Here is a 22,264-nt window from a genome sequence, read left to right as displayed (position 1 = left end):
AGCTTTTGCACAGCAAAGGAAACAGTCAACAAAACCAAAAGACAACTGACAGAATGGGAGAAGATATTTATAAATGACATATCAGATACAGGGCTAGTATCCAAAATCTATAAAGAACTTATCAAACTCAACACCCAAAGAACAAATAATCCAATCAAGAAATGTGCAGAAGACATGAACAGACATTTCTGCAAAGAAGACATCCAAATGGGGTGCCTGGGTGGCTCAGTTGGTTAAGCAACTGCCTTCAGCTCAGATCGTGATCCTGGAGTCCCAGGATCGAGTCCCACATCGGGCTCCCCGCTCAGTGGGGAGTCTCCTTCTCCCTCTGACCCTCTCCCCTCTCATGCTCTCTCTCACTCGCTCTCAAATAAATAAATAAAATCTTAAAAAAAAAAAAAGACATCCAAATGGCCAACAGACACATGAAAAAGTGCTCAATATCACTCGGCATCAGGGAAATCCAAATCAAAACCTTAATGAGATACCACCTCACACCAGTCAGAATGGCTAAAATCAACAAGTCAGGAAATGACAGATGTTGGCGAGGTTGCGGAGAAAGGGGAACCCTCCTACACTGTTGTTGGGAATGCAAGCTGGTGCAGCCACTCTGGAAAACAGTATGGAGGTTCCTCAAAAAGTTGAAAATAGAGCTACCGTACAACCCAGCAATTGCACTACTGGGTATTTACCCCAAAGATACAAATGTAGTGATCTGAAGGGCCACGTGCACCCCAATGTTTATAGCAGCAGTGTCCACAATAGCCAAACTATGGAAAGAGCCTAGATGTCCATCGACAGATGAATGGATAAAGAAGATGTGGTGTATATATATACAATAGAATATTAGGTAGCCATCAAAAATGGAAATCTTGCCATTTGCAACTACGTGGATGGAACTAGAGGGTATTATGCTAAGTGAAATAAGTCAATCAGAGAAAGACAATTATCATATGATCTCACTGATATGAGGAATTTGAGAAATAAGACAGAGGATCATAGGGGAAGGGAGGGAAAAATGAAACAAGATGAAACCAGAGAGGGAGACAAACCATAAGAGACTCTTAATCTCAGGAAACAAATTGAGGGTTGCTAGAGTGGAGGGGGATGGGAGGGATGGGGTGGCTGGGTGATGGACATTGGGGAGAGTATGTGCTATGGTGAGCTCTGAATTGTTTAAGACTGATGAATCACAGACCTGTACCCCTAAAGCAAATAATACATTATATGTTAATAAAAAAAAAATCCTCCTTTCCCTCTTCAACATAAAGGGAGAATTAAAATTCAAATATTTTAAAGAACATGGACCTCTTTGAAAGTGAGACTTTTGAAGTTTTTTAATATGACACTGAGTAGAGAGCCATAAAATAAACAAAGACTCCAGAATTTTAGAATGTTAGAGATCATTTAGTTTGCTTCTTTGTAGCCAAACCAATGGGAAGCTCCTTTTTTTAGGCTTCTGAGAGGCAGAACTAGAATTTCTGGGCAGCAGTGCTCCATGCTAAACAGTACCTAGCAAAGAGGTGCATAATAAATTATTCTGTGGAACTCTGACTCAGAACATTCTCCACACTTAATCTTCCACCTGGATTCCCTTTAATGCTTTGGAATAACAGATCAGTGGAGATGAGCTTTGTTTGGCTATTTCTAGATGTAAGTGTTAGGGGAAAAAAAGAAAAAGGAAAAGAAAACCACAAAAACCCATTGTGCAGTTTAAATAAAGAAAAATGAGTTTTACTTCCAAGAGAGCTTTTGCCATTTTATTAATGCTTATTCTCCTTCGGAGAGCTCATTATTGAACAGAGTGTGACAGTAGTTTACCATGGTGAATGTGTCTTGTCTGGGCCAGGGGATGAATTAGAGCACTGATAAAGGCCAGAGGAGCGGGCGGAACTGTACCTAAATTACCCCGAGATAGTTGCCAAGCTATTCGACTTTTTTAAAGACCTCCAGAGAGCAACCTTAATCGCCTCTAGTTTCCCTTTTCAGTGTTTAATACCTTTGCTGTCAGGAAATTCTTCCTCATATTTAACCCAATTTTCCCTTGCCACAGTTTGATCCCATTTCTCTTGTTGTCCTTGGTGGTGACAGAATAGCGGGTCATTATCTTGTTGGTAATATCCTTAATGTCCTTGAAGGGCATCAGGAAGTTTCTCCAGTGAAATGAAACATATTCCTTTTCTCTCTTCCGCACCCTTCTTCTCACGGTTCCTATTTGGAAATACAGTCTTTGACATTTTGCACTTAAGTATCTGATCTGAATATTCACATCAGTCCTTTCTTGAGGCATCCATCGATCCCGTTTTTACTCAAAGAGGAAGATTGTTTTGTTGCTTCTCTTGCTTGAATGAACTTGTCAGTTGAATGAACTTGTCTGCTCTTTGCTGCCCTCCCTCTAGGTGTGAGGTGCCATTCTAGAGGCTGAAGGGGGTGTGACAAGGAGTTCCTGTCTCTGACTTACACGTACAAGGAGGGATCCTAATGCTTCTAACCACTCATGGTCTCACCATAGACGGATAGTTCATGGATTGGGCCTGCTGGTTTCTCTTTTCCATGAAAACATTTGATTTCAGTTTACATTTTGGTACATTTAGGATCTCCATTGACCTTATCCTCAGAAAGATACGGCATGTCAATAAAGTTGACAGTATCATGCTATCAATATGCTCCGCCCTCTTGATTTAATTTTATGAATGTCACAAGGGAAGTTGGAACATACAAACTTTGTATACAGAACTGATGGGTGGACATGTCTGTTTCGCATCAGATTTCTGTACCATCCTCACAAGGGGGTGTGACTGATCTTTTATCTCCCCAGCACATCTCAGAAACGCGTGACACGTTTTAAGCAAACTTAATGACTGCTGGTTGTTTGTCAAATGAGTTATTGGGAAATTTACTTTATTTTGTTGTTGTTGGTTTCTGTCTCCTTATTCCTTTCACCTAAACACAAAAGCAGCTCAGAGCTTTTGCCTGGCTGCCAGGGTGGGCAGCCCTCCCACCTTGGCTGCCAAGCTTTTAGCAGATGAAATAAAAATCTATTTATAACTGGTCTCTGATGGATTTCCTCCCTACCTGTGGTAGTGCTCCATCAGCAGGTGTACTGAACAGATGGAGAAGGGTTTTAATTTTTTCAGTTCAGTTAGATCAGCTCTCCAGGTTCAGACCAGCACATTCCCTTTCTTACTTAGTTTCTTCCTCTTGGCATTAAAATTGTTGAGCATAGCAAAAGACAAATGAAGACCAGGAGATACAATGCATGTAGTGCCTGACTTTAAAATAAATACTCTGGCAAAGGAACCAGAGACATCAGACAATTCGACATCAGACAGTATATCAGTTTTAACCCTTCTCTTCCTAGCACCTAATTTTAATGTTATTTAAATTAATATTTGGAGTACTAAAATGCTGAAGTGTATTCATGCTTTCTTTTTCCTTATGATGTGCTTTTAGCATTTGAATTTACACATTTTGAAAATATATCATGCTATTTTTCAAGAACAGTTTGTCTCTGATAGTAGTTCAGTATATATTGTGAAGAACTGAAACGAGGAGCTGAAGTCATTAATTTCATGAGGTTTATTTGCCTTCTTTTTCCACCGATGGTTGAATTGTCCAGGAGAGTGATGAAATGGTAGCATGCAGTCCAAAACCAGTCTGAATGTGACCTTACTTAGCTCTGGATTTTACCATCACTAGCCAGTGAAAGATAGGTTACCATAATCTCTGACTTCAACATATTTATAGGTATGTTCTGTTTAGCACATTTGCTCTTAGTAGGTTCTATCATCTCTTATTCCCAAGAGCCTAGATTTCAGTTAATCCCTGGCTCTCAGATGTGAGGCCAAGGCTGACTGACTCATTGAGTGATTCATGCATCCAACAGACATTTACTAAGCTCCTGTCCAGTTTTATGACATTGCTGTCATCGAGGCCCACAATTTAGGCCCCACTCTGTTCCCTCTAGCACCATCAAAATTACTTAGTTAATATCTATTGGAAGCTGGGTTTGAAACAAGCAAGATTTGGCCTATTTCAGTATTTTTTTTGTTTGTTTGTTTGGAGTAAAACAAGATTTCATTGTTACAAGGGTACTTCTGAGTTGCAGAAATTCTTCCGGTTTTTAAGTACAGATTTTATTAGAAGCAAGCTCCGCCACCCCCCATTTTATTTTGCTCAATTCTTAATCATTCCTGGGTGATTTTTTTCATAGATGTGGAGTGTCCAGATTTGTGGCTTGCTCTCTAGCCTCTTTTCCCATCTTCTTGCCCACTAAGATTCATATCAGGGGTGTCTCCAGCAGCCAAGAGAGATTCAAATAAGTCACTGCTGGCTAGAAATGGGAACAGTTTAGTTAGGAGAAATAGCATAAATGAAAACCACCACTGTTCCCCCATGTCATTGTCTGATGAGTGCATTTGAAGATTCTCTTTAGTTGTTTGCTGTGCTTTTTAAAATGGGCTCTCATATTTGGACAATAACTTAAATATTATCCAGGAAAATCACCTCCTCTGATCCTTCTGTCTCCTTTGCAGAATCTGTCAAGTGACTGTCTTGGTTTTCACAATAGAGATCTCACTTTCGCCAAGGCTGGCTGACCTGTGCTATCTTTGGTAGGTTATTCTATAGAGCTGTGATGCTGTGATCTTTCTTCCTATTACTTTCATGTGCTGATCCTCCTTGTACCTTTTTGGGGTCACACAGAACAAAATCTAATTCTGATATGTGGCAGCCTTTCACATATTTGAAAAATATCCCTTCTGTATTCAACCATTTATATATGACATGAGTTAGTTGCCTGGCTTTCCTCTAACCCGCTCTAATTTAGCTACTTCTGTACTACAGAGGGACATGCAGAATGTGGAACAACATTTTATCTAGGTGCAGTCTGACAAGTGCTAGGAAAAGCCAGATCATCACTGTCCTAGTTAGAGGTCTAGAGGTCAAGCAAGTCTGAAAATTTCTTATTTGCTCGATTTGACTACATAGAGCATCTTAGACCCCCATAGGACAACAGAGTTTCTCTTATATCCAGAGACAGGCAGAATGCTTCTGGGCTGTGATGGATTCACTTTGATCATCTGGACCGAGCTTCTGTCATGCCTTGGCACTCGCTACAAGGCTGTGTGATCATGGTGTGTCAATGTACGGTGAATGATGTCGAATAGGTGCTGAATGACCAATTTGGGGCCATCTGGAATGCTTATGTGGCCTGTGAACATAAATCATTCCACCTCATCCTGGCTCCTTCCCTCATTGCAATGCTGTACCACTGTATAGTTTTCTCTCACAGGGCCACTTAATCTTGTCTCCTTTTAAATACTTTGTAAAAGCGAAAACAATGGGATGCTAGGTCCTCAAAATATATAAAATAGATTCCCAGGTTAACTCCATTTATGATTCATCCATCTCTTCTCCTGTAGCAAGCAGAATCATCATAGGGAGGGACCATCAGACAGGTTTCTTGGTAATTTTTTTTTTGGCATACCTTTAGCATATCATGTGTCATTTCCAAGGGAAAAGGGTGTATGACTGAGGATGGAAGTATCTTAATGTGGGAATGTTTAGTCTCTCCAGAAGTACCTGGCACAAGGTAGGTACTCAGTAAATGTTTGTTGAATGGAGTGAGGCAGAAGCTTTTATTCCATGTTGTGGCCACCATTGTTTCAAAAGCTATTATGCCACAAGAGTGGCAGTGTTTCCTCCAGCCTCCTAATGGGCCTCACCTAACTGCCACATTTGGGTGGCTCTAGAATGCAGGTCTCTCAAATCTTTATTATTTTACTTTAGTATTATTTTTTATTTTAAGTAGGCTCTATGCCCAACATAAGGCTCGAACTTATGACCTTGAGATTAACAGTCGCACGCTCTACTGATTGAGCCAACCAGGCACTCCCCAAATCTCTATTAAATATGTCAAATCCTCAAGCTATCTTAGATTAATACTATCTCTCAAATAGTTGCCTCATGTAGATTCAGCCTTACTTAATTTACTTTAAGTAGTACTCATTTAACAGATATTTTTTGAATGTTTTCCATATGCTAGGTGCTATCCTGAGAACTGGGGATACAGTGGAAAGCAAAACGTTCAGATCTCTGTCCTCAATACAGTGGGGGGAACAGGCTTTATAATTTAATAATACTTTATTATTTTCAAAGACTCAGTTCTTAGGTTCATTTATTTATCTGAGTAGATTTCTTCTTCTTTATTTGCATTTTGTTTGTTCTTTAATCCATTAGTCTGTTCTGACACCCAAGTCCCAGGTTTTATCAACATTCTGAGACCACCTCCTTATCTTAAAAGAATAATTTGCCATAATCAGGTAGAGTTTACTCCAGAAACACAAGGATAGTTCAGTATTAGGATAGCTAGTGTTGTAATGAGTCCTGTCAGTTCATTAGAGGGGAAACTCTGTATGGTCATCCTGATAGTTACTCACAACCATTTGATTTAATCCAATGTCTACTTTTTCCTAAAAATGAGGAGACAAAAAGCTCTTTGTAAATGAGAAGTAGAAGGTGACTTTCCTCACACAATCGAGTATCTATGAAAAGCCATTAGCAATATCACTTGACTTGGTGGAAAAAAAAGCATTCATATTAAAGTCATGACCAGATAAAATGCTTGGTGTCTTCATAGTTATTCAACCTTGTGTTAGAAATTTCAGCCAATGCCATAAACAATATAAAGAAAGAAATACAAATATTGGAAAAGAAACAACGTTATTTTCAGTTATAACTACCTGGGAAGTTCATGAAAAGATACTTATTGAGTGTCTATCATATATGTTAAGCTCCCTGTCTTGCAAAACTTAGTGTGTTGGGGAAGACATTCAATTAAATGCAATTCCAATTACATTAAGTTAATTAATTAAATTAAATGCAGTTAATTTCTAAATTATTAAATAAATAACATTACATTAAATTATTAAGTAATTACTTAATTAAATTCCAATTAAATGCAATTCTAGTATAGTGTTATAAAGTCCATGATGGAGAAAACACAGAGTGTTATGGGAACTATCGTATAGTTGGGGCTGTCCTAACTTTGGAAGACCGGGCAAGTTTTTCTATTCTTCAGACTTGCCAAGTTCATTACTGCCTTCTGGTGGTGCCATTCCCTCTGTCTGGGAAGCCTTGAACTTTTATGGCTGGCTCCTATAATTACTCAGGTCTCAGCTCAGGTGTCCTTTTCAGAGAGGTCATTCCTGAACACCCCATCTAAAGCAGCCCCTCGCCCCCACCAGTCACTCTTTTCCCATCACTCTGTTTTATTTTATTCACAACAAGGTCACTCTCTAGTGGTCTCATCTGTTTGTTACTTGTTTATTGTCTCTACTCCCATCACCTAGAACATAGGAATGGCACAAGAACCTTGTTCTTGCTTGCTCTGGTATCCTAAGAGTGGAGAACTGTGTCTTCACCTAGTAGGTGCTCACTAAATATCTGTTGGGTGAATGTGCTGGAAGACAGGAGGTGGAGATGCAGATGACAACTGGCAAAGAAGGCAGGACCTGGGTTGGGTTGGACTTGGCAGGTGCTGTGGACTGAATGTTTGTGTCCCCCTGAAATTCCTTTGTGGAAGCCAAATCCCAGTGTGATGGTATTAGAGGAAGGGGCCTTTGGGAGGTAATTAGGTCATGAGGGTAGAACCCTTATGAGTGGGATTAGTGCCCTTATCAGAAGAGACACCAGAGAGCTGGCTTCCTCTTTCTCTGGTTCCACAACGTGAGGATACAACAAAAAGCTATCAGAAAACTAGGATAGTCTTGCCAGACACCAGATCAACCAGCACCTTGATCTTGGATTTTACAGCCTCCGGAACTGTGAGAAATCAATGTTTGTTGTCAACTGAAGCCACCCAGTCTGTGGTGTATTTGTTATAGCATCCTGAGCTGACTAATAATGCAGAAGGTATGGCATTGATGAGGACAGGTTTTTTTTTTTTTTTTTTTTAACAGCTCTATTGAGAAATAATTGACATATAATGTATCAATTTAAGATGTACAAAGTGATGATTTGATACGTGTTAGTTAACACATATAAGGCTAGTTCACACTTTCATCACCTCACATAGTTACCATTTTTTTTGTGGTGAAAACTTTTAAGTTTTACTATCTTAGCAACTTTCAAATATACAATACAGTATTGTACACTATAATCATGGTGCACATTACATCCCCAGAACTTACTCACTTTAAAACTGGAAATTTGTACTCTTTGATCATCTTTGTCCTTTCAACTCTCCCTGATGCCCCCTGCTGCAACTACTAGTTTGCTCTTTGTTGCTATGAGTTTGGTTTTTTCATTTTTAGATTCTACATGTAAGTGAGATCATACAGACTTTGTCTCTCTCTGTCTGATTTATTTCACTTGGCATAATGCCCTCAAGGTCCATCTATGTTGTTGTAAGTGGCAGAATTTCCTTATTTATTTATTTATTTTTAAAGATTTATTTATTTATTTTAGAGAGAGAGAGCATGAGCGGGAAGGGCAGCGGGAGAGGGAGAGAGAATCTGAAGCAGACTCCATGCCTAACGCAAAGCCCGATGCGGGGCTGGATCCCACGACCCTAAGATCATGACTTGAGCCGATACCAAGAGTCAGACACTCAGACAACTGGGCCACTCAGGCACCCTGCCTTTTTTTTAAATGGCTGAATAATATTCCTTTGTGAGATAGATATATAACATTTTCTTTATCCATTCATTCGTAGATGGACACTAAGGTTATTTCCATATCTTGGCTATTGTAAACAGTACTACAGTAAACATGGGGGTACAGATATCTCTTTGAGATAGTGATTTCCTTTCCTTCAGATATATACTCAGAAGTGGCATTGCTGGATCATATGGTAGTTCTATTTTTATTTTTTTTGAGGAGCCTTCATATTGTTTTCCACGGTGGCTGCACCAGCTTACGTTCCCACCAACAATGCACAAGGGTTCCCTTTTCTCCACATTCTCATCAACACTTGTTATCACTTGTCTTTTTCATGACAGATGCAAAGTGGTATCTCACTGTGGTTTTCATTCATTTATGTGATGATTAGTGATATTGAGCACCTTTTCAGACCTGTTGGCCGTTTGTATATCTTCTTTGGAAAGATGTCTATTTTAAAAATAAAGTTGTTTATTTATTCATCATTTATTTATTTATGCTGTTGTATGAGTTCTTTTGGATACTCACCCCTTACCAAATACGTGATTTGCAAATGTTTTCTCCCATTCCATGGGTACGCTTTTCATTTTGTTGATGGTTTCCTTTGCTGTGCAGAAGCTTTTTAGTTTGATGTAGTACCATTTATTTATTTTTGCTTCTGTTGCTTGTGCTTTGGTGTCATATCCAGAAAATCATTGCCAAGACCAATGTCAAAGAGCTTTTCCCTGTTTTCCTCTAGATTTATATGGTTATAGGTCTTAAATTTAGTCTTTAGTCCATTTCAAGTTAGTTTTTGTGAGTAGTATACGAATCCAGTTTCATTCTTTAGAATATGTGTCTAATGCCATATATTTTTGAGTTTTCCAACTTTCCTCCTGTGACTGATTTTTAGTTTCATATACCACTGTGGCCAGAAAAGATACTAGATATAATTTTTGTCTTCTTGAGAATGTTGAGACTTGTTTTGGGGCCTAACATATGATCTATCCTAGAAAATGTTCCATGTATGCTTGAGAAGAATGTGTATTCGCTATTGTTGGGTGGAATGTTCTGTATGTGTCTGTTAGATACATTTGGTGTATAACATTGTTCAAACCTTCAGCTTCCTTATTGATTCTCTGTCCATTGTTAAGAGTGGGGTATTAAAACCCCCAATTATTATTGTATTGCTGTTTATTTCTCCTTTTACTTCTGTTAGTATTTGCTTTATATAATTAGGTGCTTTGATGTTGTGTGTGTAAATATTTACAATTGTTATATTTTCTTGACGGATTGATCTTATCATTATATAATGACTTCTTTGTCTCTTTTTACCATTTTTAGCTTAAAATCTATTTGTCTATATAAGTATAGCTATCACTGTTTCTTTTGGTTATTATTTGTTTGAAATATCCCACAATTCCATCCCTTTGCTCTCAGTATGTATGTCCTTAAAGTGAGTCTCTTGTAGGCAGCAATATCATTGGTGTTTTTTTTGTTTTTTTTTTTAATCCATTCAGCCATTCTTTTGACTCCAGTCTTTTGACTGGAGAATTTGATCCATTTGCATTTAAAGTAATTATTGATAGGTAAGGAATTTGGTAGTATCATGTTTGTATGATTCTTTGTGATCCTTGATTCCTTCTATTGCCATTTTACTGTTTTTTGACTGTTTTGTAGATCCTTTGTTCCTTGCTTCCTCTCTTGCTGTGCTCCTTTCTGTTTTGATGACTTTTTGTGGCTGTATGCTTGACTCCTTTGTCATATTCTTTTGAGTATCTGCTATAGGGTTTTCCTTTGTGAATATCATGAGGCTTACATAAAATATAACATCCTATTTTAATCTGATAAGTTAACTTCAATGGCATACAGAATCATTATACTTATATTTCTTCCTCCACCCCCTCACATTTTAGGTTATTGATGTTACCATTTTCCATCTCTTGTAGTGTGTATCCAATAACAAATTAATGTACTTGTGGTTATTTTTAATATGTTTGGATTTTAACTTTTAAACTAGAGCTGTAAGTGAATTACATACAAGCATTATAATATTAAGGAATGTGACTTTGACCATGTATTTACCTTTACCAGTAAATTGTACACATTCCTATGTTTTTTTACAATGTTAATTAGCATATTATTTCCATATGCAGAATACTGTATCGCATTTCCTGAAAGGCAGGTCTGGTAGTGATGAACTCCCTTAGCTTTTGTTGGTTTGGCAAAGTATCTCTCTTTCATTTCTTTCTTTTTTTTTTTTTTTAAAGATTTTATTTATTTATTTGACAGAGAGAGACAGCGGGAGAGGGAACACAAGCAGGGGGAGTGGGAGAGGGAGAAAGAAGCAGGCTTCCCACCGAACAGGGAGCCTGATGCGGGGCTCGATCCCAGGACCCTGGGATCATGACCTGAGCCGAAGGCAGACGCTTAACAACTGAGCCACCCAGGCGCCCCTCTCCTTCGTTTCTGAAGGATGGCTTTGGTTGATGGTTTTTTTTTTTTTTTCCTTTCAAAATTTTGAATATATCATTTCACTGTCTTCTGACCTGTAAAGTTTTTGTTGAGAAATCTGCTTATAGTCTTATTGGAGCTCCCTTGAATATGAAAAGTCACTTTTCTCTTGCTGCTTTTAAAATTCTCTCTTCATTTTTGACTTCTGACAATTTAATTAGGATGTGTCTAGTTGTAGCCCTTTTCAGTTCAATAAATTTGGGGTCCTTTGGGCCTCATGAATCTGGATGTCTATTTCTCTCCCTGAGTTTGGGAAATTTTCAGCCATTATTGCTTTAAATAGGCTTTCTGTCCCTTTCACTTCCTTTTTGCCTTCTGGATTCTCATAATGTGTATATTGTTTCTTTTGATGGTATCTCTAAGACCTATAGGCTTTCCTCACTCTTTTTCATTCCTTTTTCTTTTTGCCTCTCTGACTGGATAATTTCCAGTGACCTATCTTTCAGTTCATTAATTCTTTATTCTACCTGGTTGAGTCTGACATTGAAGCTTTCTATTGAATTCTTTAATTCAGTCACTGTATTATTCAGCTCTAGGATTTCTGTTTTTTAAATTTTTTTATGGTTTCTATTTCTTTGTTGAACTTCTCATTTTGTTCATGTGTTGTTTTCCTAACTTCATTTAGTTGTCTGTGTGTTCTTGTAGTTCACTGAACTTCTTTAAGAGGACTATTCTGTTTATTTAAGTTTTTAAATTTTAATTCCAGTATAGTTAACATACAGTGTTATATTAGTTTCAGGTGTACAATATAGTGATTCAGCAATTCTATGTATTATTCAGTGTTCATCATGATAAGTGTACTCTTTTTTATTTTTTTTATTTTTTAAAGATTTTATTTATTTATTTGAGAGAGAGAGAATGAGAGAGAACACATGAGAGGGGATAGGGTCAGAGGGCAAAGCAGACTCCCTGCCGAGCAGGGAGCCCGATGTGGGACTCGATCCAGGGACTCCAGGATCATGACCTGAGCCGAAGGCAGCCGCTCAACCAACTGAGCCACCCAGGCGCCCGATAAGTGTACTCTTAATTCCCTTCACCTATTTCACCCATCCCCCACCCACCTCCCCTCTGGTAACCATCAGTTTGTTCTCTATATTTAAGAGTCTGTTTCTTGATTTGTCTCTCTCTCTCTTTTTAAAGAGCATTATTCTGAAATCTTTGGTAGACAGTTCATACGTCTCCATTTCTTTAGGGTCAGTTATTGGAGCTTTATTAGTTTCCTTTGGTAGTATCATGTTTGTATGATTCTTTGTGATCCTTGATTCCTTCTATTGGAATTGCATGTTTGAATAAGTAGTCTCCACTTTCAGACTTTACAGGTTTGCTTCAGCAGGGTAAGGCCTTCACCAGTCAGCTCAGCTTGGGGTACTGGACAGGTCAGCTGGTAACTTATGTTCGTAGCAGGCAGAGCTTGCTGTTGGGGTCTCTGCCTATGTTCTGACGTTGGGAGGGGTGACACTAGCTGGGCTAAGTGGTTGGGTGGGCCTGTTGGCTGGCCTTTGCACTGGGTGGCTTCTTGATCTGGCAGAGCTGCTGGCTGCGGTCAGGTGAGATAACTGGCTAGACTCTGCAGTCACCTCTGGTTGAGCAAGGTCACAGACTTTGTTCCCTGGCAGGGTAGGTCAGGTAGGTTGTTGGCCATGCTCTGCTGTTTGGCAAGGTCACTGGCTGAGCTCTTTGATTGGAGGGGCCTTCAGCTCTATCCCGAAGTTGGGTGGGTCTAGAGACTGGGCTCCACAGTCAAGGAGGGGAAACTGTCCAGGCTCCTTTGTTGAGTTGGGCTGCAGGCTATGCTCTGAGATTATGCAGGGTCTCTGGCTGGACTCCCTGTCTAGGTGAGGCCATGGGCTATGTTAAGCAGTTGACTAGGGCTATAGGCTTGGTTCTGTGGCCAGGCAGTACCATAAGCTGGGCTCCACGGGCTTCCTTGAGTCACTTTAGGCTCTCTGGTTGTTGGAGGTCAGAGGCTGTACTTAACAGTTGAGCCAGATTGATAGCCTGGTTCCCTGCCAAACCCTGCCTAATCTGGGCTATAGGATGAGCTTTGTGGTGGAGTGGGTTCTCTGGTGAGGCCTACTAGTCAGGCCAAGAATGGAGGCTATACTCAGTAGTTGGGCAGGGCTGCAAATTTGCTTCCGTGTCTGGGCAGCCTCATAATACAGGCTCTACAACCAGTATGGCTTGTCTGGTGACCCAGATCAGGTACAATTGCCAACCAAGCTCTATGGCCAGATGGAGCCACTGGCTCAGCTTTGCAGATGGACAGAGCCACTGGCTGGGATCTATGCTCCAGTGCCCCTGCAAGCAAGGATGTGGTTTCCCACAATCTCAGGACTGGTTGCTATAAGCCCTGCTTCCTGTGCCATCTCTCTCTGATCCCTGTTGGTCAAACCCTGCAGGTTTCCGTAGTGATCTCTATGAGGGGAGATCTGAGTGGGCCTCCCAGGAAGCATCCTGTAATACTGGGGTAGCTGGATGTCCACCTTGGACTCTGCTTTTCCATGGGAGAAACTGTAGGTCCAGGGGGCGCTCTTGGTGCAGCACTGTGCCAGTCTGCAGGAGGGGTGATGTGGTTAGAGTGTAGTCCTTCCTCTTATCCTTCTAATGTAGTCCTTTTTGGTCTCTGTGGCTCACTGGGGTGCTTAAGCCTTACCCCAACGTTGTGGGATTCTCACAATGGTATCTTGTTTATGGATAATTGTTAGTAGGTCTTGTGAGAGGGACTGAAGTTGGGAATGACTTAGGTTGCTATCGTGATGATATCACCCTGGGTTTTTGTTTGCTTGCTTGCTTGTTTATGTAGGATGGACTTGAGCAAGTGCTGAGGGGGAGGTTAAGGTTGAAGATACAGAAGAAGGGAGGGAGGCATATTCTTTGGAGGACTGGAATACAGAGCATAGGGATTAGCTTGAAAGAGGAGGAGAAACAGCTCATCCCTGTAAGAAGGTAGGAAGAGGGGATTGGCGCAAAAAGCGAGGTTTATAGGTTTGGTGGTGGTAAGTGGGAAAGTTTTCTTTGAGATGATGTTATCTGCTGAAAGTGAATGGGAGATGGCAGGGTTAGAGGTTTGAGTAAAGTAGATAATAAAATGTGCACTGGCCATTAAGAAGAGAATGAAAGAGAACTGACTAGAAAAACATGCAAGGTAGAAGACTATGAGTTTATAGGGGCAACAGTCTGTGAGTGTAGGTGATTCTCTCTAGAAGCCCTTAGCAGCTAGCTCATGTGTTTGCATGTTTTTTGAAAAATTATTTTAAAAGTTATTTTATTGAGATATAATTCACAGTCTATAAAATTCTCCATTTTACAGCGTACAATTCAGTGGCTTTTAGTGTATTAACAAAATGGTGCAGCCATCATCACTGTCTAATTACAAATCATTTCCGTTAGCCTAGAAAGAAACTCTGTACCCCTTAGCAGACACTATTCATTCTTCCCTCCCCTCAGCTCTTGGCAACCACTAATCTACTTCCTGTGTCTTTTGATTTGTCTATTCTGGACCTTGCATTTAAATGGAGTCATACGATAGGTGGCCTTTGGTATCTGGCTTCTTTTGCTTAGCATAATGTTTTCAAGGTTCATCCATATCACAGCATGTATCAGTACTTCATTTCGTTTTATGGGTGAATATTCCGTTGAATGGATATGTCACATTTTGTTTACCCATTCATGAATTGATGGACATTTTGTGTTGTTTCCACTTTATGGCTCTCATGAATAATGCTGCTGTGAAGATTCATGGACGGGTCTTTATGTGGACATACATTTTCAGGTATCTTGGAGCTATACATAGGAGTAGAATTGCTAGGTCACATCACAGCCTAAGTTTAACATTTTGGGGAGCTTCCAAACTGTTTTCTACATTTGCTGCAGCATTTTACATACCCACCAATGACATATGAGGGTTCTAATTTCTCCATATCCTTGCGGACACTTGTTTTTATCTTTTTCCTTATAGCCATCCTGGTGGGTGTGAAGTGGTATCTCATTTCAAGTAAATGCATGTTGAAGCTGAGCACTTGGATTGATCCATGTTTGGGATTTTTCTAGGAGGCTCCATGGCAAAAGAAAGTTCTTATGCTTGAGAAGGATGGCAAGTGGATGGTTGAATGAAGTGATGGGCCAGGGAATGAGTTAAGAAATTAAAGAAAGGACATATAAGAAGGAACTATAAAACTTCACTAAAGGGCATAAGAGAAGCCTTAAGTTAATGAAAGAATCAATATTGTAAAGGTATCAATTCTTTCAAAATCTCATATGCAAATGAACTATAAATCCAGTAAAAATCCCAATGAAAAATTTTTGAAGGATTCGCTAAAACAGTTATAAAGTTCAAATGAAACAAATGCATGAGAACACCCAAGATAATATTATAAATACCACATTTTTTACTAACTTAAATGACTAAGATATTTTCAAAAGAAGTTCTCGTAAAGTTTTATTAAATTTATCTGCCTGATCCTTCCTCCAGAATCAAATTAAATTATGGAATATAAGCATGTGTATTGTATTCATGATCAAGTAAAAAATAAATGATTTCTCTTTTAGTTAAAACAACAAAGATGAGGACTTATTAAAACACACTATAAAGTTAATGAACAGTGTGGTTTTAGTAATGGAATAAGCCAATGGATTGGTGGAAAAGTAGACCCAGGTTTACATGGGAATTTATTTTAAGATAAAGATGGTCATCATCTTTGTCATCAGAATTGAAAGGATGGATAATTTCATAAATGGCGACGTGACAGTTGACTACATTAAGAAAGTGAAGTTGTGTCCCTGTCCCACACCTTCTAGTAAAATAGAGATAGATTAAATACTTATGAAGAAATATATATCCATACAACGTTGGAAGAGAAACTTTGCAGTCATGTGGAGATTAGATTTTGTGGGAGGGTAGGGAGATCAGTGATACAGAGAAGGCCATGGTAAGACACATAGGGAAGACAGACCATGTGAAGACACACAGGGAAGGCAGACCATGTGAAGACACACAGGGAAGACAGACCATGGGAAGACACACAGAGAAGACGGACCATGTGAAGACACACAGAGAAGACGGACCATGGAAAGACACACAGGGAAGATGGACCATGTGAAGATGGAGGCAGAGATTGGAGTGATGCAGCTATAAACAGAGGTATAGCAAAGATTACCAAGCCACCAGAAGCTAGTATGCAGGAAAAGAAGAATCCTTCCCTAGAGCCTTCCGGGGGAGCATCGCCCTGCTGATACCTTGATTTTGGACTTCTGGCCTCCAGAACTGCAAGAGAATAAATTTCTGTGTTTAAGCCACCAAATTTGTGGTAGTCTTTTATCACAGCCCTAAGAAATGAATGCAGTGACTAATCAGATTTAATTTGATAGAGGGAGTAGTCAGAAACATTACAGAGTTTTCTAAAAGATTGATACCGTAACCTGTATTTGATTATTCAGTTCTTGGGAAGACAAGAAGTTCAATTTCATGGTTAGGGAAGCCTCATAGATCTGCATGATGAATTTGAGGAATCTGGACCTGTCCCATAGGGACAGGAATTTTGTCTTAGTCACTGCTGTTTCCCTGGCATTTAGAACAGTTAGAACAGAACATAGCCTACAGCCAATACGTCTTTAATGAGTGAAGTGATAAATAGAAAATATACAAAAATACAAACTGTCAATTTTTAAAACAAAACATTGTTGTTTTTGTTTTTGTTTTTTGTTTTTTGTTTTTTTTTTTTTTTAATCAGCATGTTGTGGGGATAGTAGTATCAGAATAGCTGCAGTGTTGAAGCTGAGCACTTGGATTGATCCATGTTTGGGATTTTGGTCCTGCACTATGGTTTGGTTTGACCATAGGTCCTGCACATTTCTTTAATCTATAATCCATGGCAATTTAGAGGGAAAGGAAGTGTCAATTCATAGCTGGAACCACTGCTATGACCCAGTGCTGCCCAATTAGGAGCTTTGCTCTCTGCTGTCATGACACATGCCTTACAGCTATGTGTCAAAGAAGGAGAGAACCATCCTTGCAACTAATGACTTTAAAACCCCAGATAGATTATAGTATGAATGCACCAAATAATAGTTCCTTAATTTCACAGATTGAGTAAAAATGTATTCATTTGGCAATCAGTGATTGGCAAGCATACTTACTGTATGCTGAGCACTGTGCTAGGTTCTAGGGTACAGAGTCCAAAGATGGATTGACAGATTGTTGGGGGCAAGAGGCTAGACAAAGAAATAATTTTGATATAGTGTGATAACATGCTATTGTTACAAGCTTAGGATCCTGAAGGAGCCTGGAGCAAGGTCTGCTAAGGTGGAAGAAGGCATCTTAGAGTTGAAAACAAGATTAAGTTCTGTTTGGGCTGTATGTGAGGTAGAGGCTTGGATATTAGCAAAATGGTTGGTTTACCTCATGAGCTAATATGAGGGTGCTGAATATGCACAGCTGCCCAAGATAACTCTGGCTGAATAATGCCTAAAATTCTATCTTGGAATTTTTTTGTCTTGTGCATCCCAGGAGTTCTCTTTCAGCACTGGAATTCCTGTGTAGGACTTTATGAGGCATCTAATTAGGCGTCTCTACTTTGTTGATTGATTTCCCAAGTTGGTCTTCAAGGGAAGAGCAATGACAAAGGATGGAATGGAGGATGGGTAGGTCTAGAGAGAGGTTAGAGAAGAGGGCTCCCTGGGGCCAGAGAAAACACTGGGCATTTGAAGAGAAGGATTGCAAAGAAAGGAGACAGTCCCTAGAAGGAGCACCAAAGAGAGTCTGGAAAGTCCACAGCTTTCCCTTGGGCTGGGTCTGCACAGTGCTCTTTCCCCACATGCTGGCCAGCTGCAATGTACATGCAAAGGGGAGTGTGGGCTCTTCTGTGCTGAATTAGTGTGAACTCATGGCTCTTCTCTTTAGGAATGGAAAAAGAGACTGGATTTCTAGAAATGTAAGTTTCTATATTCTGGGTATTAGAAGGAATCTTAGTTGGTGAGACCATGTCTTTTGTTAATCCAATAAAGTGTCTTATATATTTGGGTAGTAATTTGTGGTATGAGGTGAATACAGTCAATACATGTGCCTGTCCCACTACCCAGGCTTTTTGTTGATAGTTGTGAATGTTACTTGCTAGTATTAAAATATTTTAATTTTTGACTCTCTTTGGACTTGGACTCTATTTGCTCTGATGAACCAGTTAGAAGTGTTGTCAGAGAAAACCTAAATTTACTCTTATTTTTAGTTATGAATGAATCTCTGATTGCCACGATAAAGGAAAATCCTGGGTCCTTACATTCTTGCTTGAATTCACATGAATATAACATTCCATCTTGATCAGAAGATACCAAAGGTTGAACATAAATGAAAACATACAAAGTACTTCATCACTCTGAGGAGATACTTAATTTTCATCACTCAGGAAAGATACAGACACCAAATCAAAGGTGTTTACAGGATTTTAGTGAGTTTCTGGTTATTTTATTTTCACTGGCTTTTAACTGTCCTCCTGGGCTCATGTTGGTTGGCAGAGCTTGAATATTAGTTTTAGCTTTTCTTATTCCTCACTCCTGCTTTGGAGTAATGTTTTTACTTCATTGCCTATATAGCCTTGGCAGGTATAATTAGTCAGCGGTGTACATTCTTGATTATAGGAAAGACTTTAAAATAATGACTCTTATATTCATTTATTCAGCAAAGTATTGAGTATTAGCTATTAATTGAGTATTAGCTATGTGCATTGAACTATGGGAAATGCTAAGGGGAAACAAAAATATGTAAATCATGGTTCCAACTATATATAAAGGCCCTTGGATGACATAAATGATCATAGAACACAGATCTTTACCTCAAGTGGTTTATAACCTTACTGAGGAAATACTATAGGCCTAATCATCTTTTCTCTTTTCAAAGACCTTCAGTGGCTCCTTATTTTCCCTACACTAGAGTCCAGACTCTTCAGCTGAATACTCAAATTCTTTACAATCCAACTCCAAGCCACCTTGATATCCTCATCTCCTACAGGTCCTCACCATATGCTGTGCTTGATTTTTTTGCCCTTTTCCCAAGTTCCGTGTTCTTCCCTACCTTTGTGCCTTTGCACTTTCTGTTTTCTTTGCTTAGACTGACCTCCCTTTTTTTCTACTAGTTGGTAAACTTCTCACATTCTTTAAAACCAGCTCCCCTGTTACCCATTTGGTGAAACTCTTATCCAGTCCCCTCCCTTTCCTCAGTGGCAGAGTTGGTCTCTGGGCTGGTGCTAGAATAGCAGGGATGTAGGATTATTTTGGGGAGAAGTCATTGGTGCCTGGAATATTGGAAGACAACAATCCTTGGCTTTTCTGGCTTAGCCCAGCCTGGTTTGGCTCCCTCCGGGAAGATCTCAGTATTCATAAAGGCAGGTTCTAGAGACCTTTTAGGAGAATCCCTCTATTTCTGAGACCTCTGGAATGCCCTGTGAATGTGGAGGACCTGTAGTATGACTTTTAGTTCTTATACATCTGTGTGGGCTCTTGTTCTGCTTCCTTATAATTCAGAGTTTGTGTCTACACAAGCACTCTCTGAGAGCATGATAGTGAATTATAAGTATTAACTCAATGGAGATCCATTATCCTGGATATCATTTCCAGTATGTTTTAATATTGCTATGTAATTTGTCTGTAAAATACATGTCTTCATAAAAAATATGAATGGGTGTCTGTTGAAGGAAAAAGATTTTTGATGAATAAGATGATGATAGGGCACTATAGGAGCCTGTTATCTAAGTCTTCATTGAGTCATCTTTAGTATCTAGAGGAGGTAATGAAGGCCATTTGGTTAAGGTGCTTTCTGTTGTAACCTCAGAGAACAGTAATTAAGTTCTATACTTGGGAGTGCTTTGAACTGGACTAAATGAAGTGTGGAGTTATTCTAGCATGGAAAAGCAATCGTGGCAAGGTATTTATATATATTTTTGGTTCTCTGATAAGCACTCGGGTACTGAGATGATTAATACACAACCTTGCCCTTTTGGAGAGAAAAACATTCAAAGAAATGTGTGATGAAAGTGTTGAGTGCTGATAGAGGCTTGTGCTTGATTCTTGGGGAGTACCAGCTTGTCAGTGAAGAATAGTCTTAGGGGAGGAGAAGAGATGGGATCGAATGGAAGACTTTTCAGAATTTGGGCCTGGAGTAGAATACTGAGAGCAGTAGAGTCTTAGAATTATCTCTCTGTGTAGTGGACAAAGGGACTGTCTCAGTCAGGGTCCTGGCAGAAGTACTCAAGAGGGATAATTGGAGAAAGTTGAACAAAGACACTGGTTAAAAAGGTGAGCATGGCTAAAAGAAAGCAATGAGGGATGGTAGAGCACCCAGGAGCTAGCAACAGCTTTACTACTACTAGATCCAAAGGGGCAAGAGGAGGGGGCAATTATGAGAAGGGAACTGTGCTGTAGGAGAGGATCACCCCACAGGAATTGTGCCCTTCAGTAGAGGAACACAAACATTGCCAAATTCTGGCCTGGAGGGAGGGAGAGCCAGAAGAATATACTTGTAGACAGTCTGTTGTCCAGGCTCCTGCCACTGTCTCCCACTAGCCAAAGCCAACCAGCAGCCAGAGATCAAGGGAGCCCATTAATGCATAGTCCATATAGAGCACAAATAGGCCAGGGAAGAGTGGAGAGTAGTTCTGAAAGAGCAACTTGAATATCCAGCAGAGGAACTTATTAGGCATAAGTGAAGGTATTATTTAGGAACATCGAGGGCTCTGCTAAGGTTGGAAACAATGAATTTGTAAATGTACCAAGTAGGAAGGAGATAGACTTTTCAGTGTGTGAGCAAGAAGAGCTTTCTCTCTTAATTGGAAGAGGTGCCTTGCTAAGACCTGTAACCACTGTTGCTGTTATGTTGCTAGACTGAGTGTTTTCAGCTAGTAGGCTACGTTTTTTGTGTATCTGCACTTCTGTAATTTGCTTTACCAAGAGTCTGTTGTGTTTGTTCCCAGATGTTTTTGCGTCTGTTGGGCCTGTTACTAAGTTTGCACCATTTAATTCTATATATTATGCAAACCCATGAAATAGAAGTACAAAAAAATAAGATGTTGTTTGCATTAAAATCAAGTCAAACATATTGGAAAAACATAATAAGAAATTAATCACTTAAAAATGCCATTGGTGGTGAAGGTCAATGAAACTGAAGACATCTATGAACTTAGAGGCAAGGGGATTCCAATGCTTTCTTTGGGAACATTGAGACCACCCTCGAATAATGCCAGGGTTTGGGACAGAGAATTCTCGTAGGTGGGGAGACAGTTGGCAAAGACATGGACAAAAGCAGGAACATTTCCAAGGAGGTCAGTAGGTAAGGTGCATGAGCCCAAAAGGGTTTTTCACTAAGGAAGTTGGAAGACAACAATCCTTGGCTTCTGATTTCTGTTTTGTTTTTTAAAAAACATTTTTTAGTTGAAGTATAGTTGACACACAATGTTACATTAGTTTCAGGTGTACAACATAGTGATTAAACAACTATAGGTTATGCTGTGCTCGCCACAAGTGTAGCTACCATCTGTCACCATACAGCACTATTACAATACTCTTGACTATATTCCCTGTGTTGTACGTTTCATCCCCATGATTTATTCATTCCATGACTGGAAGCCTATACCTCCCACTCCCCTTCACCAATTTTGCCCATTCCTCCCCCCTTTGGCAGCCACCAGTTTATTCCCTGTATTTATGGGTCTGTTTCTGTTTTTTTGTTTGTCCATTCCTTTTTTTTAACTCCACAAATAAATGGAATCATATGGTATTTATCCAAAGAAAATGAAAGCATGAATTCAAAAGGATATATCCACCCCTATGTTAATTGCAGCATTATTTACAATAGCCAAGATATAGAAGCAACCTGAATGTCCATCAATAGATGAATGAATAAAAAAGATCTGAGACACACACACACACACACACACACAGAGGAATATTAGTCATAAAAAAGAGTGCAATCTTACCATTTGCAACATGGATGGGCCTAGAGGGTATTATGTTAAGTGAAATAAGTCAGAGAAAGACAAACACCACTTTCTGATTTCTTTGTGATAAATCAGATCTCTTCTTTAAGCACAAAATTTATGCTTTTAATTGGGCAAGGTATCTGCTCCCA

At 39.5% G+C, this 22,264-nt stretch overlaps 1 protein-coding gene and 1 non-coding gene across 8 annotated transcripts in view; one reads left to right on the top strand and one right to left on the bottom strand.

The window, feature by feature from the left end:
• MSRA (methionine sulfoxide reductase A) overlaps window positions 1-22,264 on the top strand; it is a 525,135-nt gene that overhangs the window by 56,159 nt on the left and 446,712 nt on the right. The gene's annotated exons all lie outside the window — the stretch shown is intronic.
• Window positions 5,819-5,891, bottom strand: TRNAN-GUU (transfer RNA asparagine (anticodon GUU)). Its single transcript has one exon. It is a non-coding gene; the product is annotated as a tRNA-Asn (tRNA).

The sequence above is a fragment of the Mirounga angustirostris genome, unplaced genomic scaffold, assembly GCF_029215605.1.
Source record: "Mirounga angustirostris isolate CCGP_5_RB_7025 unplaced genomic scaffold, mMirAng1.0.hap1 SCAF_2, whole genome shotgun sequence".
Taxonomy (NCBI): Eukaryota; Metazoa; Chordata; class Mammalia; order Carnivora; family Phocidae; genus Mirounga; species Mirounga angustirostris.
This window is presented reverse-complemented; position numbering and strand designations above follow the sequence as displayed.